Source organism: Anopheles coluzzii, chromosome 2 (assembly GCF_943734685.1).
Source record: "Anopheles coluzzii chromosome 2, AcolN3, whole genome shotgun sequence".
NCBI lineage: Eukaryota > Metazoa > Arthropoda > Insecta > Diptera > Culicidae > Anopheles > Anopheles coluzzii.
The window spans coordinates 12,339,151-12,361,530 of record NC_064670.1 but is presented as its reverse complement, the minus strand read 5'-3'; the positions used below and the strand labels follow the sequence as shown (position 1 = coordinate 12,361,530).

The following is a 22,380-nucleotide window of genomic DNA, read 5'->3' as shown; positions in this document are numbered from 1 at the left end:
ACACCCCCGGAACACACAAAACTCCTACACTACCACTGTGTTCTCTCCTGCTGGTCAGGGGGCTTCTTTTCCCCCCCCATCCCACTGGGAAGGAAAGAGATGCGCTGGTGAGTGAACAAGAATATGGTCCGAAAATAGATTTCGTAGAACGTGCCCTCTTTCCCGCCGGGAACGAGAGAGAGGGGCTGTCAGGTGGGGGGAAGAATCCACCCATCCCCATGAGAGGGAGGGTAAGTTGGGAGGCAGAGGGCCGGACACAGACGGAAAACACTTTTCCAATCGATCTTGTTTTCGAGTGTGTGTTTAGTGAGGTTATGTTACAACCGGCCATCCTTCTCTTCCACCACCCGGACACGCCCGGGGACGAGACATTCCCGCCGGTTTGCGATACACACTATTCTGAGCGATATGATCAATAGGGTGGGGGCGAGGACCAACGAGGGAGCTTGAACCTTGTTATGTGTTATTTATCCTTCCAACTTTGGTCTCCAACTGGAATTGGGAGAGGGGATGGGAGGGGATGGGTTTCGTTTTTCTCCCTGCCGGTACAGAGACACGATGGATTATAGAGTATTATTCGGTGGTAGGGAGGGTACTGAACACATGCAAGAACACACATGCACGGAAAACACGGCCCTGTGTTGTAGTAGCTTTGTAATGTGTAGGGGCGCGCAACAAGATACGCGCGCGTGCCGCACTCTCGCGCACACTGTGTCCGGGATCAAAATTGGGGCCACCGTGTTATAGTTCTTCCTGCTACTGCCAAGACCAATACTGTAATTGATAGTACATTTGTGGGGGTGGGATGAGGATGAGGGAGGTTCGAAACACTAAACGAATTGCAAAGTAAACAGAGACATGATGTGGTTGAATTTTGTGCCCGCCAAAAAGAAGAAAGTGCATTGAACGGGCCTGGTTAAGCCATGCTTACGCGCGTGGTTTGGGACTAGTGGTGTGCACTCACGACTCCGATCCGATTCAATTTGTGGCAATAGTTAGTCCAATACCGGGTGCGGCAAAATAGGAACCGATTGTTCCGTCTGGAGTCGTCCAGAGACGACAGGAGTCGTTCGGAAGTCGTCCGGAGTTGCCCTGAGTTGTCCGGAGTTGTCCGGAGTTGTCCTGAGTTATCCTGAGTTGTTCTGAGTTGTCCTGAGTTGTCCGGAGTTGTCCGAAGTTGTCCGGAGTTGTCCGAAATCTTCCGGAGTCGTCGTGAGTCGTCCGGAGTCGTCCGGAGTCATTCAGAGTCATCCGGAGTCATCCGAAGTCATCCGGAGTCATCCGAAGTCATCCAGAGTCGTCCTGAGTCGTCCTGAGTCGTCCTGAGTCGTCCTGAGTCGTCCGGAGTCATCCAGAGTTGTCCGGAGTTGTTCGAAATCTTCCGGAGTCGTCCTGAGTCGTCCGGAGTCATCCAGAGTTGTCCGGAGTTGTTCGAAATCTTCCGGAGTCGTCCGGAGTCGTCAAGAGTCGTCAGGAGTCGTCCGGAGTCATCCAGAGTCATCCGGAGTCATCCAGAGTCGTCCTGAGTCGTCCTGAGTCGTCCTGAGTCGTCCTGAGTCGTCCTGAGTCGTCCTGAGTCGTCCTGAGTCGTCCTGAGTCGTCCTGAGTCGTCCGAAGTCGTCCGGAGTTGTCCGGAATCGTCAAGAGTCGTCCGGAGGCATTTAATCAAGACTGGAGACATTTAATTCCGTGGTATTTGTTTCCTCTTTCGTTTTGCGCCTGTACTTCTTAAACATGCCCGTCGTTATAATAATAGCGGTTTGAGTCGACCGGAGTCAACAGCAGACAAAGTCGGAAATGAAAAGCCTGCCCACGAAAACATTGCACCTTTAGGACTTTGGCCGACTCCGGACGACTCCGAATGACAACAGATGACTCCAGACGATTCCAAACGGCTGCGGATAATGCAGGTTTGCCCAGTATTCCCCCTGTTGGAATCGGTTCCGAATTTTTTGGAATCGGATCGAAATCGACTTCAGATTATGGCCAACTTTTCCCAGAAATCCCTAGCTTGGGACGATGAATGTGGGATAAATTAACAACAATAAAACACACATACTAATGCACACACATACAGACAAATCCTAAAACAACAAGCCAAGCTCTACCTTTAGAGGGGAAGCACCGGTTTACCGACCCACCACCGGTACAGGAACGCTAGCACGAAAGCAATTCCCACGTACACCAGAAACCACTGCATATATAGGGATAGGACACTCACACTATAAGACCCTTTAAGTCGCACGCGCACACTTGTGTATGCCGAAATTTAGCAAAATGCTCTTCCAAGCTTTTCCGATCTTCCGAACTGAGCACTGAACTGACACTCCACAAGTCCACACACAGACTGACTCCTGGCCAAAACAGCCCGAAGCTCTCGCAGGACGCAGCACCACAGAAGAAACACACAAGCTTTTTGCACGGATGCTTACCACCGTCTGCGAGCGCGATGGCCGACCGGTGCGGGTTTTGTGTGAGGGCCCACGGGCCACTCGGACTAATAGATTTGGACGTGGACTGTGAGACAACTGTCGGTGTGGTGGTTGCTTGGGGAGTTTTACACCCCCGTGGTCCCAAAGGGGCCCGGCGGAGAGGGGGTCGAGAATGGTGGGTTTTGTGTAACGGTGGGATATGTATCGCTAGAGCGAAAGCGGGACAGTGAGTCCCTAAAGGGCTTGGGAGGGGGAACGGACGGACTTGTGTCAAAGTGGAAGAATTGGGGTAGAATTGTGCCTGTCTGGGGACACCTTAAAATTCGATCGCCTCGCTAGGACACTGTACGTGTATGTGTGTGTGCGGCCCGACATGGGGATGGTAGGTTGGTAAAACAGTGCCGCGCCACGGCTTCGATTTGAAGCTGTTACACGCCATAAGGTCGTAGTAGGGATTAACAGCACTGAAGGCTTTGGTAAGGTTTCCCCGAGAGCTTTGGATGTATGGGTGTGTGTGTGTGTGTGTGTGTGTGTGTGTGTGTGTGTGTGTGTGTGTGTGTGTGTGTGTGTGTGTGTGTGTGTGTGTGTGTGTGTGCAAATTTCCCGTTTGCAGAAGCCATTCAGTGGACACCACAATGGTGACTATTTGGTGAGCGCGGTTCTTGGTGTAACGCGCGGCTGTCGTTACTTCAGTCGCCGTGCAGGCATTCAGGCAGAAGCGCAAACGGTGAACATTATTTGGAGTGTGTGGATGTTTTTTTTTGGTTGTTTGTGTATCGATTGTTTAAAAGTGCAATTATTTAGACGAAAGCAAAGAAAAAAAAACAAAAAATGCTTTAAAGTTGATTTAGTTTGTCCCTTTTCACCTTGCATTATTACGTTTAGCGCAGTTTACACTTTTAAAATGCTTTCCCGTATTTTCCGCGAGTTCCGTGATGCGATAATACAACATCACACACACACACACACGCACACCTAAGGAAAAGGGATACGTGCCGCCCGTGCCCTTCGAAGTAACGTAATGCGCCCAGTTGAAACACTCGCTTCCCCCCCCCTCCCAAACCCCCCCTAGAAGCTCTCCCCCGGGAACGGGGTGAAGGAAACCTGCCCCCTTCCTCCCTCCCATTACATAAAGAAATCATTTTCGTGCATGCTACATATTTTAAAACCACCAGAAACACTTTTTGTTTGCTCCACTCACCCACCCATTTTGGTCGGTTGGCAATACAACAAAACAAAACAAAAAAAAAACGAAAAAGAAATGTCTCATTTCCAAAAGGTAAAAGGTGGAAGCAGTGCCGTGGCAGTAGGGTACGGCACATTGAACATAAATGAAGAACTTTTCCACTTTAGCACTCGGCGGAGCCCGCAAATGTGTAGGGGTAAAGTCAAACAACACAACAAACCCCCGAAGAGCTAAGGGAGGGTGGTGTTCCAGCCGCTGTGGCCGCGTTGGCCACGTTCCTCCTGGAGCACGTGCACCTCGCACCATTTGAAGAGGAAATTGTAAAACCGAGGGCAGTGCAAAAAGTGTGTGCCACGAAAACGTGAGCCCGGTGTGTGTGTGTGTGTGTAAGACAGGCCCGGGAAATGCACAAGCAAAAAACAAAGCCACGGCAGTACTTCGTTGTGAGTGCTGGGTGGGTGGTGGTGGAGCGCCGTCGTCTCGTAGCCGCGCGCCATTATCGATTTGTGCATGAGAGAGCAGGCAGGACCGCCGTACGGTTTTGCAAATGTCAGTTCCCGCGGAGCGAAACACAATCCGTTTTGAGAGTTTTATGTATATGCCATTGTCCTTCCCTTCGGGTGCGCGCCCATCCTTCCGCATAAACCGATTGCACTCTCTGTGTTAGAGAGCACCTGCACACGCGATTGTGTGTAATCCATCCAAGCTTCTTGCCGTAACACTGCACAACATATCTTCCAAAGAAGAAATTGAACATTCTCTTAAAAGAAAGTATCGTGCTGGATTATTTTGGGAAAGTAACGTTGTTCCAGCGCGCAATATTCTAAATTTAAACCAACCGCGATATTGGGCGATTGGGACCGTTCCCCGTGCACAGTGCAGGGGAGTTGCGCAAGGAGGACAAATTAAAGGGCTTTGCTTCCTTCCGACGACACTACTCTACTCGCGCTTTAGCTTGATTTCCCCCGAGAGAAGGCAAAGGCAGGATTGATTTCCCACGATCAAATTGTTCATTAGCTCATGAGGCAGAATAGTATGTGGCTGGTTTGGCACGTTTAATTCCAGATAGTGTGATTTAATTATGTAAACATAGGGAAATAAAAATCGTAGCAAAGGAAATTAAAAATATAATAAATAAATGGATGTGTTGATTTCACTATCGATAAATGTTATACCGAAATTTGGTGGAAAATATTGTTTAGGCAAATCATATCGTGTGTAGGTTTTGGTGGTGGTGGTGCACATACCTACTAACATGAATATCCAATTGCAGCAGCAGCAGCAGCAGCAGCAACAGGTAAAACAATATCGCCAACACATCGGCCGCCGTGGAAAAGCGCTACCGGCCAATTGCAGATGGGAAAAACAAATTTCCAACCCACTGAGCAACAGGCAACAGTGAGTGTTGGGCGGGTTTTGGGCAATCGGGAAAAGGTCAAAGCATGCTACCACACACAGCCCACCAAAAACCCATGGCAACGGGGAAGAAGGAGATGTACATAGGGCACATGCTGCAGGCAGCAAACACCACGTGGCCCAAAAAACTCATTCGGAACATTGATTGGAAATATTGGAAGAATGTGATGTTCCACCGCCCGTACGTAATATACAGCACAGCAGCACTCAGAGTTTGCTGGCCGGAAATGATCGTCCCCGCCACCGTATGTGTTTGTGTGTGTGTGTGTGTGTGTGTGTGTGTGTGTGTGTGTGTGTGTGTGTGTGTGTGTGTGTGTGTGTGTGTGTGCTGGAGGGGTGGTTTATGATACGAGCAGGTGTCCGTACGGACACAAACACAACCCACCCATCCCATCCCACCAAAAAAAAACTGTGCGCGGCACAATGGTGCGAAAGGAATGTTGGATGCTGGTGGCCGCCGCCTCCACATCTGGCCTTCTGAATTGTAGCTTTCCCCATTCCTTGTTGCCGCTCTGTGGATGACAGTGGGTGGGTTCGAGCGAGAAGGAGGAGGAGGAATTTGCGCTTGGGGAAAAATGATTTATTTATGCTAACACCATTACTGCATCAAAACAGCAGCCAACACACACCCGGGGAATGCCGGATGCAGCGGAGTATAGAAGATAAACAGACCCGCCGCCGCTATGCCCAGAATAGAAGAGCGCAAAGAAGGAAAATGTGTTCGTTGGAAGGTGTGAAAGAGGAAATGCTGTTGTTTTGCAAAAACTTGGGGTTTGGGGAGAGGTTCAAGTTTTCAACAGTTGCAGTAGAGTCGTTAAACTATTGTGATTGTGGTTTAGTTAAGCGCTATTTGAACACTAACGAGTAGTTCTGGATTTCTTGATAGAAGATATCGAAACGGATGAGTTCTTCACATGCTCACAAATGACGTCAAAGATGATCACAGCCATACGAACTCCTGTGATGCCTGATGATGTACATGTGACAACTTGCCATCCTGATTTCCCTGCGATTGTGTTGGTGGCAGGAAGAGTTATGCTGATTAACTTTACCCACCGCGGACCAGCCACAACGAACTGTCCAACTTGCGAACTTTGGCGACGTTTGATAGATTTATTGATTGCCACTCTGTTCTCGTTCTCCGGCTGTGGCGCAAAGAGGACCCTACAATTGCCTAGCATCCCACTACAACTTTCGCACTACTCGCAGGGAGCAAAACTCACATGATAAATGATGGAAAGTGACCTAGCCCGAGATACTTCCTGGGTAGGGTGCTGTCACCCTGTACTCAATTACCCATTCCACTCGATTGACCTTCTTTTCTGTGGATGTTGTGGCAGAGCGATTCAGCAATATTTCCAGATTCAATCTACAACAACGCACCACCACCGACGAGATGATGCTTCGATAGTACGGCAGAGGGTTGAAATGCATCCTGTTCTACACCTAAAAAAAGAAGCCCACAGTTACACCGTTTCAAGGACCTTTGCTAATGACTTTTGCACCATAAAGCGGAGTTGCACCTGCACCGCAGAGAGACCGAATCGATGCTACCTCGGGGCGTCGTTTAATAGAGCATCCGCTTTGGCAGGAAATGTGTGTGTTCGGTCTACTTCAGCAGCGCCTCTTTACAGCTTTGACTTAGGCTCAACAGAGGCCAGACCAGAGAGCTTGTGACGTATGCACCCCATCTTCTTCTACTCGCTTCACCCTTTCACCCAGCGGGGGGGCTAGCAGGGAAAGCTCTTTCGCTTGCTAATCGTCAGCACATTATCCTTCTTGGCGCTCCGTCACCATCGCTCGGTTTGACGTCAGAGCAGCACGTGCAAGGCACACCAGAGCATCGATGTAAAGCGGTGGGGGCACAACCCCACATGCCTTTGTGTCCTTTGCTTCTACGATTTCAATCATGTTCAGGCAGATGCGGTTTCTATCTGGCTCCGGTGGCAAAGGTGGTGGGGACATATTTTTAGCGCGAGTACGAGAGTGCGGGAGACGCGATTTGATTGCATTTGTGCATTGACACGACATTCTTCCGGGATTGTGAGTGTGTCTCATATTCGTTATAAATGGAGGTATAGGAATATTATGCAATTGTTTTTTTCTATTGTGGTGAGCTTTTGTGACCTTCTATCTGTCTTTTTTTGTTTGTTTTCATCAACAGAAACTCTCACGGTTAGCTGCTTCAAGCGATACACGACCCAAGCAAGATCGAGCAGCTGCCGTAGCAGCAGCAAAAGCAACCACAACCGCAGCCTTTCCGAAGGGGGCAGGCAGCACGAAACCCGCGGGACTAACTTCCGTGGCCTGACGACGTTCGAGAATCGATTTTCGTTCAAAGCCTCCGGTTAAGCCCCGCGTGTAACACGATCGGTGTCCCGTGTGTGTGTGTGTGTGTGCGCACCCAGCTTGTCCCACAGCCGTGTTTCGTTAAAGTGTGCGCTCATCAACGATTCTTCCCGTTTCAATGCTAAGCAAAGCACCACTCGAAGGTGTACACAGGGCTTTGTTCTTAGACAGATGTGCAACGGAACAAGTGACACACACACACACACACACACACACTGTTTCAACATTTTCAAGGATTTCGCTTTGCCGTCTTTACGGTGTGTCCGCTGCAGGAAGCAGTGTCCTGTGTGTGTGTGTCGTCACCAAAACCGGCTGGGATGGCAAACGAACGAATAGGGCGGCTTTGTCTCTGTTGTGCGCGCATAATGCCTATTCTCTCGCATTGTTTCGAGGGCGGGCAGGTTCAATTGAATGCAACTCCTGGAGGACCCCCCACCCTCCCCTTCACCCTTTTTCTGTAACAATAGATGCCAGGCGAACCAATAGACAAAGCAAAAACCGCCGCTGCACGTCAGTTGCAGATTGGCGGCTGGGGCGCGATGAGAATGGAACCTATTCTTTCTTTTTTTTGGAGTATATCGTTCGTAGCCATTGCCAATGGCCACTAAATATTGCAGAACGCTTCTTTTGTGTGTTGTGAGCGTCACCACTTGACACACCGGGAGGAGGAGGGGTTGCAGGGGCAAAGCAAGTTTTAATTGAGCTTCCATTATGTATGCAACATTTCGGTTCGCGGTGATGCTTTGAAGAATTTGAAGTATGATTCTTCGTTGCTAGACGTTAATGGTTATTTTTTGTTTAACTATGTACTGCAGAGTAAAATGTTTTTATTAGAAAACATGCCAGTCTTTCATACTCTCTTATCATTCGTTCCATTAGACTAATGAGTAGTACAAGATATCTACAAAAATAGAGTAAAATCTTTTTCAACAATTTCAATACAACACACCCGCAAAACCTGTACGACCAACGTTCTGTCTCACACACTACTAACCGGCAGCGGTTATCCCACATGCGGTACCCCTTGTGTAAAGCAAATCGTTCATGACCATGAAAGCGGCTGATGAAAATTTAAAAAGCTCATCAGCGTCAGTGTAGTTGTGAGTGAGGTAAAGCAGAAAAAAAGGCTCGACCAAAGGCGGTATCAAGGTTTCATCCTTCCCGGTCCTACTATACACTATGTTTACTTTACTTTGAATGAAAAAAAACCCCTCTAAAGTGGAAGGAGTAAATGCACCTTCATCGAAGCTTTTCTAAAGCACGTTTGTATTTTCAGCGAAAAAAGAGAAAACTAAATATTGTATGCCTTTACACAGCCATACAGGACACACATAAAACGTGCGAGTTACTTATATACACCTTATATGCAACAAGCCAGGCGGCGGCACACCAATTTGCGTGACGTCAGCAGTGGAAGTAGAAAGCCTGTAGGTACAACATCCTCTCTCCTTTCTCGGTGGATTTATTAAAAAAGTTTTTTGACCACACCGAAAGTGGACAAAACTACACCCCCATCATTGTGCACTGGCGCTGCTCCCATGGTCAGAGGACAGTAGAGGACGGGTAGAGGGTCGAAGAAAATCCAGAAAACAAAAAAAAAGCTACCGGGCGGAAGTTACGCGTTACGCGATACAACGGAAGTAACGCTTGTGAGAGAGCGGGGGGTTAGAACGGGGAAAATGGTTTTGCGGGTTTGAAGTGGCGGGAAGGGAAGTGTCGGAAGCGCAAAACAAAGCAAAGAAAAAAAAGAAAGGGTTTTCGACTATTTTTATTGAACAGGACGCGCGTTTGAGTTTGAAGAACGCAGGGCGCAAAGGGAAGCAGAAAGTTGTGGTATAATTTTAACAGCTGTTAGTAGAACAATTTAGCAAACTTTAGAAACTGAAATTTTGAAAACAGTTTCGTAGCTGCTTTCGTTGTTACTCTAAATAACCCTTTCCGCAAGAGCAATAGTATTGAAAGAGATAATAAAATATAAAGATCAACATCTTTTTGCTGCTTCACACTAACTATACCTCGTCGTCGCTGCCAACCCTTACGCAGTTTAATAGCTATGAAAGAAATATTCACATATCCTTATCGTGAGCGAAAAAATGCCCCATTATCTACGTTCCTGGGACACCTCCTTCCCGTTGCCAACGCATGGGAGCCCCTTCCGGTTCGCTCCCATTGTGCAACGCAGAAAGGAAGTAGTGCCTTGCTTGAGGGGCTATATCAAGCAAGCAAATGCGCACTTGCGACAGGATACACGCATCGCAAACATACGAAAACACACACACCCCCGACCAATCAGTTTGCTATTTTTACCTTTCGCTTTTACCCGTACCCCGATCTACCATCTGATCCACATCATTATCGGCGCTGAATGAAAGCTCGACCGGCGCGGCATTCGACTAATGCGGCACACTTCAGTGTGAATGTCCTTGAGTTGGCGGGCAAGACGGGAAGGGATCCTTTGGCAAGTGTCCTTTAGCACAAATATCTATAAGGCGTGGCGTGGAAGAGGAGAAAAAGGAGTAGAACGACAGGAGGAGGCTTGATATTTGAAGTCGTCGTCCACTGCACATGGAATGGGGGACTCAACCTTAACGCATTCTCCATTCTGGTGTTGGAAAGTAGGCCACACGCCTCGGGCGTAACGTGCTTTACACCTCATTATCAGTTTAATGGTCCCGCGGATGCAACACAAGGGAGCGGCAGCCCCATTGCTAGTTCCTCCCTTTAAAAAGTGCGGCCATTACACCTTCGTCCTACCATTCAGCTAGGCTATGTGTGCATATGATTCTAGCTCTGGATCATTGGAGGCTTTCTTATCGCGACGTGATCGTTACCTACTGTTGAAAGCTCTTTGTAGACTCAATGCCTCTGCAGTCTATTGTTAGCATGAGCATGAATAGCAACCGTGCGCAGGTGGGAAGGAGGCGGACAATCTAAGCTCCATTAACAGCTGCTAACAAAGTAATCGACATTTTTCCGCACACCTTATCGATCGTTAGTGATAAAAAAACGCGCGCAAGGTGGTGATTTAATCACACTCTCTTGCAGGAGGGCTCTCAGTGGCATAATTATTTCACCCTTCACCCTACACAGACACATACGCGAGTTGTGTCGTGAAAAGATACATTATACAATTTTATGTATTTTTCCCTTTTCCGTCGAGGGGTTTTTCTTGATGATTGATGAGCTCTGATTTTGGAACACGAAGGCCCCAACGCTCTTCTAGGGCTTGTAGTTAAAATTGGGCCTCATAATTCTCCGTCCCGGCAGGTGAAAAAGGATTGGATGTGAATTGTAGCAACCCGCCAACAGCCATATAACCAGCGGTGTCCACCTTTCACTGGCACCTCTCGCGGCCGCCAAACCCGTAATAATAATTATTACATCTCTGCTGTGTGTAATAATACATCGCTTCTTTTCTTCTTTTCCACGGCATTTCATGATTAAGGGTACCCGGTGCGCTATATAACGTTCAGCACGCAAGCTAAGCACAGGGTAAGAATTGACGGCTAACAGCTGCGGGTGGAGTCTCACGGCCAAATTCGTTACCGAAAGGAGCGAACTCGAAAACAGTAGCACACTTCCGGTGGTAGCAGGTTCCAAAAACACGAAAGAAGGTGTGTTTTTAGGATAGATCCTTGAAGAAATTCAACGAAATGAAGCATTGAAGGTTTGCATTCTGATTGTGATCCTCATAGCATGGAAAAGTGCGCATGAGAATTCTGTGAAATGTTCAAAATTCAAATTTCAATTGAACACAACACTTGAATAAGAAATTAGAAAATAGACATAAATGCTTAAAAATTAAATTAAGCGAATAATTCGTATGATGATGTTACAAAACAAGTGAATCAACCAACATTTAGCTCCAACAAATACAAACCACGTGAACACGCTTGAAAATTGCATAGAGCGTATGGGAAATTTTGAGGAAATACCGCAGGACGGGAAATTTGGCTACCCAGACTAGTGATGTGCTGTATGAAGCGCACCCACGACTCCGATCCGACTCCGACTATTGTTAGTCCGATTCCGACTTCGGCAAAATGGAACCACTAGATCCGCCCGGAGTCGGAGTCGTTCGGAGTCGTCCGAAGTCGCCCGGAGTCGTCTGGAGTCGCCCGGAGTCGTCCGGAGTCGTTCGGAGTCGTCCGGACTCGCCCGGAGTCGTTCGAAGTCGTCCGGAGTCGCCCGGAGACGGAGTCGTTCGGAGTCGCCCGGAGTCGTTCGGAGTCGTTCGGAGTCGTCCGGAGTAGTCCGGAGTCGGAGTTATCGAGAGTCGTTCGGAGCAGTGATGGGTAATCCGGAGCGGAGTCATGGATCAACTCCGATTCCGGTGCGCAAAATATGACTCCGGCTCCGGATCATAACTGTATTCGACTCCGGATCAGTCCGGATCAGTCCGGATCACTCCGGATTACTCCGGATCACTCCGGATTACTCTGGATCACTCCGGATTACTCCGGATCACTCCGGATCACTCCGGATTACTCCGGATTACTCCGGATCACTCCGGATTACTCCGGATCACTCCAGATCACTCCGGATCACTCCGGATCACTCCGGATCACTCCGGATCGCTCCGGATCACTCCAGATCACTCCGGATCACTCCGGATCACTCCGGATCAGTTTTCGTACATATTCGATGTACGACTTGAAAGTCAATGAACTCATCAAGAATTGTCTGAACGATAATGGACAGTCATTCCGGATCCGGAGTGATCCGGACCCGGAGTCGATGAGTCCGAGGGTTTTCCCATAGTTTTCCACTAGTTCGGAGTCGTCCAGAGTCGTGCGGAGTCAACAGGAGCCGTGTGGTTTAATGTGCTTGTGATAAAATATTTCCTTTCTTTGTGTTTTTTTTGTCTTTCACTTTGCGCGTGCACTTCCTATACAAACCGACCTCGGCTGACTCCAGATGACTCCGGATGACTCCGTCTGCAGCCCATTCTGGATGACTCCAGACGACTCCGGACGATTCCGAACGATTCCGAACAACTTCGGGCGACTTTAGACGACTCCGAACAACTCCGGGCGACTCTAGATGACTCCGGACGACTCCGGAAGACTCCGAACGACTCCGGACGACTCCGGGCCATTTCGGACGATTCCGAACGACTCCGGATATTGCAGCGCAGACCTACCTGCGGAGTCCGAATTTATCGGAGTCGGATCGGACAAGACTCCGGATTTTGGCCAACTTTACCCATCACTAACCCAGACAAAACAAAGAAAAACACGTTCGATCAGAAACCAAAAGAAAATCGTGTGCGAATTTGCATTGATACCCAACAATTATAGAACACGCCCCAATGCACGCTTCCCATCTCCCGGTGCATGAATTGGGAAAATCAAACGGATTTCGGTTTTAACGGTCCGAAACTCCAATCGTGTCTGTTTTCTTTCCCACCACGGATACCCCCGCGACGCGTTTGCCGATTGGCGCCTTTGGCATAAAGCCAAGCTCGCTTTTAAAGATGAACAACCGGTTAGAAATGCCGTACCAGTAGCAAAACATTTTTATCGCCACCCAAATGGCCATCTGGTTCGTGGGGAATCGCACGAGTATACATTCGATGGGTGATGAAGGTGACCAGTTTACCGCAAGCTACGGTGATTAATAGACAAATATCACATTACTCCAGAATAATTCATTCTTGCGCTGTTAAGAAACAACCACATGAAGAGATGGACGAAAGCGCCTAGTTATTAGAAAGGCATCATTACCACCGAGGAGCAAGTAAGGATGCAGCTGCTTTGAAGTCGTTAAATCCGACACCTGGTCGTCGTAGGAAGAATAAAGTACTCCCCCGTCAGCAGAAAGAGGCTGGGGTGTGGGGAGGATTTTCGACACAAAAAGGTGTGAAAAAACGGTCCGCTTTAAGCATTTGCACCCTAAGGGATAGCAAGCATAACGAAGCAGGTGAGTTAAGCACTCCCGACATACTCAACAGCTCCCCGGAAATGAACTATAGCGTGGTTGAGGGTTAGTTAGGAGCATCTCTCAACCGTGTCGGTATGTCGCTTCAGTGTTGCCTCATGGGTATGCGAGTACGACTATGATTCATAGCAGAAGAAATGCCTCTAACAAAAAAAAAAAAAAAAACGGATCACCAGTGTGCCACCCGACGAGGGCAGGGTTGTGTATTTTCGCACGGGCCTGCTGCAGCAGCAGCATCAGCAGCAGCAGCGTTTTTCCGGCTCTATCACGGAAACACGGTAGCCTATTAAAATTTTACCACCAGAAGTGACCAATTACCGAGCGATCCACACGACTACTATTCAAGGTGTGTATCATGCACTCTTCCAGCACTAACGAAGTGGTTCTATGGCAACAACTAGGATAGGGTCGTGATAAGGATGGGAAATGAAGGGAGCCATGATGAAGGAAGTCAGCTCTATGCAGTGATTGTTTTCAGTGCAGACGAATATCCATGGAAGCATTGCGGTACCGCCATAAGCATTGCACCAGCAGCACCCATTAAAAGCACCATCATTGAGGACAGTTGCCATCAACTTTTGAAAAGTCCTGCGGGATATGATGGGTGGGTGAATGGCACCAGAATGGTTTATCGTTGGGTAGGGCATTGTATTCTTTTTTCTGCAAACCATTTACTCCACACAGTTGAGATGCGCCGTTGCATATACAAATCAGTCGCTTGAAAGGGTGTATGCTTCAAACGGTAATTAGTTGCTCATCGCTTGGAAAGAGGGTTCAACGGAGCTGACGAACTTTTTTCAAATGGAACAAAATGCTCTTAGTGGCGTTGTTCGGCTGATCTCAGAACAACAGCATACCCTCAAGGGTAGGATCCACTACAACAGTGCTCTCCAACTTGGCCTTTAAAAATACATTTGCCACGGCCCACATCTATTGAGGGTATACATTTGGAAGAGCCCAAAATTCAACGTTTTTGAACGAAAATAGGTTTAATTCTTATTCTAAATGTAAATAAATTTTATCTTAATTGTGGGAACGATATGGATAGTTATAAGCTTTTCTTTTTCAAAAATAAATTCCTTCGCGGACCATGCCTGTTAACGCCAAGTACCACAAAGATTGGAGATCACTGATCGGCTGCAGTATAAAGTTGGAACCCTCGGCCCTGTTTCATAGGAAATACAAGCCCAGAAGGAGTGGTAAATAAGGCTGACTTCTCCAGCAAGGAAATAAGAGACCCACCTTATACAGGGCTAGGGTAACGTCTCATCAGCCGCTCGTCCATTGACGTCGGCAGTGTAAAATTAGCATCAATCAGCACTGATTAGCACGAGAGCACACCTATGGCGCTTAGTGTGCCTGCCTGTGTGTCGTGATACGAAATTAAGCCGTTATAGGAGGATGAGCGAGAGGAGTGTAAATAAAATGAGCGCTTCTCATGTCGTGCTTGTTTTATCAAACCCTTAAAAAATAAAGTCCTCAACAACAACAAACGAAATGGGCTACCGCGAATGCGCCCTCGAGCTAGAGAATTAAACCCATGATCTCCTCCCGACTACCGACTGGGAGAACGTAAAGTGGACAAAACTACCGCCAACCAATCCAGGCCCCGTCATATCAATTGAACCAAGCTGACCCTTCGGCATCGGCATCACTTTCTCAATGCCTCTTCAAACGATTCGTGATTTTACAAACAAGTCCGCCACCGGCCACCAATCATTCGCCGGGCTGGAAAACGATGCATGCAGCCGACACGTTTTAATTATCGCATACAAAAATCGCAACACTTTCGTCGCTGGACGCTGGACGACGATGAGGATGATGGGCCTGAACGAAATGCTTGCACGCTTGCCGGTCGGCCGATTTGTTTACACCAATCTCCGCGCGCCCTTAACCAATCTCGCGAGGTCACGCGAGCAGCAAAGGCGATTCTCACGCCGTGTGAACGATGCGCGTGCAGGGTGAAACGCAAGCGCAAAACAAAAAAAAAGACCGCAACCGAACGGTACATACACACGCGGTTAAGATCCGGTCTAGGCGGGAGACAGGAGGAGGCGGCGTACAAATTAAACTAATAGTCCTGAGAAACTATAGCTCACAGAGCTAATGATTTTTACTGTACTAAATGTTAAACCCATAAAGGGTATATTTTCAGCAAGGAAATATACTGTCAAAAATTCACGTGACCGTCAATTGTATGACAATGTAGTCATGCAGTATTGGGCCTATTTATGGGCACCAAAATCAGTGCTGCAAAATGTCATGAGCATCACGAGATACTCACCAACGAAAACAAATATATCCATGGTAGCTTGATGGTCGTTGCTGATACTCAATGCGTCATGACATGTCTCACCAACACTCATGACTGAAACGAAGCTCAAATCAGCTCACGTACATAACTGAGATGATCAGTGACGAGACTCAAACAGTTGTAGGATCAATCACATGCTTGGTGACATTTTGATTAGCACCCAGCTCTTGGTAACTCACTTGGTCACGACATTTTCTGTCGGCGATAATCACGACATTCTTGGAATATGCTTGAAATGAGGGCTCAAGCAACAAAATGAGCATGCTTTCTACCTTCTGTCTGTTTTGATTATCTGTCTGGTCAAACAGAGCCAGAAAACATGCTCATTATGTTTCTTGGAACCACTCGAAAGCACCGTATATCTCCCTGACCAAGAGTTGGTTGCACACAATGTCACCAAGCATGTGATGGTCGCACCAACTGTTTGAGGCTCACCTCTGATCATCACAGTAGAGCTCGTGACGCTGATATGGTTTTGTTTCAGCCGGAATTTGTCATGACTCATGACTATGTCAGTGACATTTTGCAGATTTGATCACAGTAAAAAAAAAATGTCATGACATAGTGACTGATCAAGCGATGGTCGCAAAAATGTCATGAAGCATGCATTGGTCACACCAACCGTTTTGAGTACCACCTCTGATTATCACAATTGAGTGCGTGACGCTGACATGGAGTTTGTTTCAGTCAGATTTTTTATGACATTGACAGAGGCATTTTGCAGCTCGTTTTAAAAGAAAAATTGAAGCTTCTTAACGTAGCCATCACTATCCGCTATACCGTACATGAGTCCTTCTTCCATTACACCACGCTGGACGCTGGCAGCCTGCAGGAAAGAGCCCGCGCTAGTGGTTGAATCCTTGTCTCAGTCGGCACATCCGCCTATCGAACATTCCCTTCCAGCCTACGGAAATGAGGTCACCAGTGGCGACGTGTCGGTATTAACGGGCGGTAAGCAACTAACTTCCAAAACACCTCACTTCTGCAAAACACCAAACCTACTGTGCAACGTTCCAGCAATGGAGACGATGGGACCAGAAGAGACCGCCGTTCCACCGCTTGTGGTCGGTAGGGCTTTTTTTCGCACCTTGCGAGCAAACCATCTCATGGCAGACGAACGAACGGACGGACGAATGGAAGGGGGCTGATCCCGTCCTCTCTGCCACACCCCCCACCCAGGAAGGAGTGTAATTGGATCGAATTACTTAATTTGACACAGCCGTGCACCACCCCGAGCGGGCACTGCGATCTGTCCAAGCAAGCCGGTGTGTGACTACCCCCCCCCCCGCCCCCCTCAGCCCCATTCTCCTCTCCTCCTAAAAGCACCCTGCCTCTCGACTGCGCGTCCGTACACAATCGTCTAGGCACGAGTCTGTTTCGAGTAAATCGAGCATAATTCCGGATTGGGGTGGAAAAAAAAGTTAAGCCAGCACTTTTTGTCCCTTCTCTGTCATCTCTGCTCTGCTGCTCTCTGTGAGTGGAGATTAGATTGCATTGGCGTATCTCGGTGCCGGGGGGTTGGGGTTCGTGGGTTTTGTGTGTGTTACAGGTAGGAACAACCCGGCCCCGGCCAAGTCATGCCCGATGACAAGGTCATAGATATTAGGGGCTTGCTGGAGTTATTGGATTGTACACATCACCGCGGGAGTGGGCTACTGGGGGAACGGGAGTGGGCCGCACTTGCTTTACGCCTGTGTTGAAAGATACTGTAAAATCTAATCATTTAAGGCGTGTACGATGACACGTTTCCATTACGGTGATTAAAGAGTGAGAGTTGCTTATTTTGTGTTTTTTTGGAAAACAATAGGATCATGTTGTTGAGATTTGATTACAACAGTGTATTAAACTTTGAAGACTGTTTTAAGCAGAGCACGCCGTGTTAGGGATGATCTATAGACCTTTAAGAATGCTTTTGGGCTTTTAAAAGGTAACAACAACAAGAATACATTCTCACAAGTATCTCAGATTGAGTCTCATAGACAGTTTTAGGGATGATCTAAAGACCTTTAAGAATGCTTTGGGCATTTAAAAGGTAACACCAACAAGAATACATTCTCACATCTCTGTCTCTCAGTTCCAAGTCCCATAGTTGGAAGTAATTGTTGTATTTAGTCAAATGTTTTCTTCGTATTGTTTAAAATGCCTAATGATCCGGATCCCAGTGTACAAACACATCGACACACCTGGGGAAGCTGATTGGTGGGAAATTTCCTCAAAAATTGTCCATAATTAGGCAAAAAGCATCTTTTTTAAAAAAATCCCGGAACTAAGGCCCAATTGCTAGACGAGCTTTTCGAAACAATCAAGCATATAGTGTGCAAAAACAACACCCCCTGGGAGATGCTATACTCAAAACAATGACATTTGTTGTCGTCTTACTCGACCAGCGTAGTAGTAGTACGTTTCCTCCGACCAAACAAGTAGTTGGAAGAAAAAAAAAACACACCCGCCATCCGGAATTAGGCCGGCATTCATTGATGTTGCCCAACTCACATATCTAACACGAGGTGTATAGAGAGAGAGAAAAAGAGTGTGCCAAGGGGGAGATGCAGAGCCGGTCTGTTATCATCATGCCCCGGGGGCCTGGGGCGCGGAGTCGACAAACATCTGTGCGCATCTTTTCGCGAGCGGCTGGGACAGAATTAAGCGGACAGGCTTTGGCTGCCCGTGCGTTTTGGGATGCCGCCGTTTGTAAATAGTACGCCACAGCTTCTTTCCTTGCATCCTTCTCCTTCCCTGCCCCTTCGGGGTGGGGTAAGATTTGCGACCGACGCGTGCAGTGTTTGCTTTATGATACAGTATCCGTTTAGGTTAGGCAGGTGGGCGTGGGGGGGGGGGGGAGGACACTAACAAACCAAGATAGAAAGAAAACAGTTCTCGCGATGCACACCGCACCGGATTATCGGTAAGTGAAGTACATCGGGGAACCGAGAGAGAGATATAGAGAGAGAGAAAGAGTAAAGTGTGTACCAGTGCGCCCTAAATCACGCTCAGCTCATCCCCCCCAGTGGAAGAAATATGTTTAAACGCCCAAGTGCGTTACGATGTTCCTTCCCGGCTTACCTTGAACCGGCGTTACGATGTGTGATGATATCGATGCTGTTGCCGCTGCGGATTGTGCGCCTGAAAAGCAGCATCGAGCTTAACACCTCCACGGTAGGAAAACGCAGGCCACACAAATTTGCTACACGCACACACGCACACACAACACACACACACAGACACCACCGATTTGCCTGCTTCACTAAACTCAATTACAAACACTGCCGACCCGTGTGTTTTGATGCCTTCCGAAAGGGAATGACTTTAGCGAGTGATGTTTTCCACACACATACACACACACACACACCCACATACGCCACAAATCAGCGATTTCCGCTCATGCTTTTTCCGAGCTCACGGTGGCGGCACAGGAGCAGCAGCAGCACGTGCGCCAATGATGGCGCGTGGGTGACTCCGAACGAGGTGCAGATGATGATGATGATGATGGCTACGATAATGATGGGTGGGAAATGATGTTCCGTGCAATTTTCGATTACGGTTGCCGTACCACCATGCCGTCCCACGCTAGAGACACGCGCTCACACCAACACACAGACACACGCACGAACACAAACGATTTATTTTCTTTTCGCACACCTCAATCTTCCTGCCCGATCGAAGGTGGCGTTGATATTACTGCTGCTGCAGCTGCTGCTAAGATAGATAGACAAATACACGCATTGCACGAAATTAATTATGACCAAACTAATGGACACGCACACACACACACACACACACGTTTGTAGGTGTGGAAAATCTTCCTTCACCTCGCGAGCGGAAAACCGCAAAGTACGGATACTGTGTTGTTCCTCGTTTACTCTTCTCGTTAAATGTTTGTATGTCTTTGTGGGAATGTGATCGATGTACAGGGGAGAACGATTTTCCGGTAAAAAAAATCGTGAACCAGCTCAAATCAAAACCAAAACAAAAAAAAAAACAAACAAACAAACACATTCCGTACTTCTACTAACACACACGCACACATAGAAGGGGTTTATTGAGATTTTCACGCTTTCCCCGATGTGTTTTTGCGCACATCGCGGCTGCTGATCGTCGAACGATCTGTCGTCAAAGCCGGAAAGAAAAAAAAACCCCGGTGGAAATTGAGCCAGTTTGTCTGACCCCTCCCCCCCAAACCGGTTGGCTGTGTATTTGTATTGCGTGTGCGTGTGTGTGTTCGGGGGGAAAATAACCTTCCCAGCGCAATCTTTTCACCCACCAGCCCCACACACAGTGAGATAGATAAAAAGGAACTACACACACACACATACAGCGCTACACGTCTATCACTGTACGGCAAGCTAAGAAAATTCACCGCCTGCTGTTCTTCTTTTGGGACAATCGAACGTTTTTCTCTTCTTCTGGTTGTGTTTTTTGTTGCGGTTTTTCATTTCGTACTTCTTTCTTTCCGATTCCGCAACACAACAATCACTCGTGCGAAATTGTTTGCAAATTGGTACGAGCGGAAAACTGAACGGGAAAACAACGGTTCAAGCACATCGAAAACATACACACACACCGTTGCGGGAAACGCAGCAACGGGAATAATTCGGTGTCGTTAGCCCGCGCGCACGCCCTTTTTGTTTTTCCGTAGGTGGCGACCGCTGGCTGCTGCACCACGCCAAAGGCAACCATCCGACTGGCAGAGGGGTCACTAACCATTCCGCGGGGAGTTCTTTTTCGGCATTGAGCATCGATTCTCACACACTTTGCTAAACCACTGCTCGGTCGTACCCGGGGTTTGTTGCTGCACTTTTGTCAAACCCCTTCTCTCTGGCACAAAACAGCACAGCACAGCACAACGCCGCACACACACACACACGTACACAGTGTTAGTGTTCTGTGGGGGCCACCAGGCACGACACTGTCCAACGCACAACCACAGCAGCCGGGGGCAAGAAACAATAGAAACAGAATTTTAGTTTGCTCACTGCTGCTGCTGCTGGTGCTGCTGGTGGTGCTGGTGCGACTACTACTACTGCTGCTGCTGCTCGGGCAGGTCGTCGTCGGTCTGTGCTCGCTCCCTTTCTTTCGCACGCGCTTGCCCTTTTTCGTTTGCAGTCGATCTCGCTTGGTCCGGTGCGTCTGTTCGCTCAGGTGTGTGTGTGTGCACGAGTTTTTGACAGCGATATGCCCTTTTCCGCGCAATTGCACTGTGTGCAGGGGAGCGTGCAGCTAGTACTTCAGTGTTACAGGGTTACTGTCCCTCTCTCGCTCTGGATGGTTTGGAGTACGGAAAACTGTCACGAAATGCTGTGCCATTGTTTTACTTGCAATATGATTTACGAATAATCAATGCACTAGTGTGTTATACTAATGCAAGAAAGTCACAACACCCACCAAATATAAATAAACAAAAAAGTAGAAAATTAAATCATACGATATCAAAATAATGTGCGATGAAAACCCCTGCAGCGCGCACACACATTGCTTGCCATCTGACATTTCGGCAACCGTATCAAGCACACCCATACACACGCAAGGCCGCGCGCACGCACATTTAGGGGAAGCAGAACCGCTCTGTTTGTTCTCTCGCGACAGCACGGCAATAGCAGTAGCAGCAGCCTCAGCAACAGAGAGATGGAGAGGGAAAGAGAGAGCGAGTGCGTTTTGCGCTTATCGGCTCTCGCCGGCGCGCATTTACAGCATTTCCCGCGAACTGGTGTGTGGGGGGGGGTGGGCGGGTAATGGGAATTACACTTCCTACGATGGTGCCCTTCGTGTTCCGTGTCGCGATGAAATTCGCCACTGACAAAAACCGTGCGTCGAACACACACACTCACACACACACACACGCAAGCATCACACAGTGAACGGCGATATACGGCCGAGTTCGTCTGAGTGTTTGGATGTTATTTTCACACAATTAGCACCGAATTTGTTTGTCACGGCGGCATGGGGCCCCAGTGAGAACCTACACAATTGAACGTATACTTAACGCGTTTCGGACGACTTTGGACACGAATATGGTACTAAAACAACAAGAGTAACCGACACAAACGTGCACGAAACGATACAATGCGATGGTTTGCTTGGCTCCGAAAACAATACTACACGCCTGCACGCACGCACAGCAGAAGCATTACCATCCGTCTTCGCGTGTATTTCCGGGTGGTTCGGCGAGGAACACGGCGTGACCTAACCTAACTGTGATGCTTCGACCCCTTCGAGCCTGGGCTTTGCCCGTTTGTGCTGGAGAAGCAAACGACCTGGGACTGTGAGCGTTCAAGAGGAGCAAGGTCGTTCCGGTGTGCCGTACCGGATGCTTTTCGGATGCAATGTACTCGCACATTATCTCTCTCCTTCTCATTCTCTATCACTCTATCTCGTTCTTATGAGTACACATCGCTCACTCTCTTTCTTGTGATTTAGCTCTCCTTTCTCAACAACATTGCCCGTTTCTCTCATTTCGGTGATTATCTTTAACCGCGAAAGACCTTGGCAGATTTGCAGCGGTAGCAGCCATCACCACCGCCAACACCACCTGGTGCCAATGTACACGATTTTGCGTGTACATTACGCGGTCGTGTGAATCACGAAATCTATCTCTCTCTTTCTCTCCACGGTTCTCTTCTCACTCTTTGATACACATTCTAGGGGCAAAATAACAGCCCCTTGCACGCACCGCGAAATGTTAACACCCGCGAAACAAAAAACCCTACCAAGGGATAGGTCAAACAAGGTAGCTTATTTGATGGTTC

At 48.2% G+C, this 22,380-nt stretch overlaps 1 protein-coding gene across 16 annotated transcripts in view; it reads right to left on the bottom strand.

Moving 5' to 3' along the window:
• LOC120952289 (1-phosphatidylinositol 4,5-bisphosphate phosphodiesterase) overlaps positions 1–21,954 on the bottom strand; it is a 40,988-nt gene extending 19,034 nt beyond the window's left edge. For 2 of the 16 annotated variants that reach the window (XM_040371547.2, XM_040371555.2), the window contains exons 1-2: positions 20,339–20,862; positions 18,701–19,333 (exon numbers count right to left, since the gene is read on the bottom strand). The gene's annotated coding sequence lies outside the window, so the exon portion shown is untranslated. Of the gene's footprint in view, positions 1–2,108; positions 2,202–2,221; positions 3,024–18,700; positions 19,334–20,338; positions 20,865–21,765 lie in introns of those variants that run through there. The other 14 variants (XM_040371549.2, XM_049606019.1, XM_049606023.1 and 11 more) reach the window with 14 other exon arrangements.
• Between the last annotated feature and the right edge of the window lie 426 nt (positions 21,955–22,380).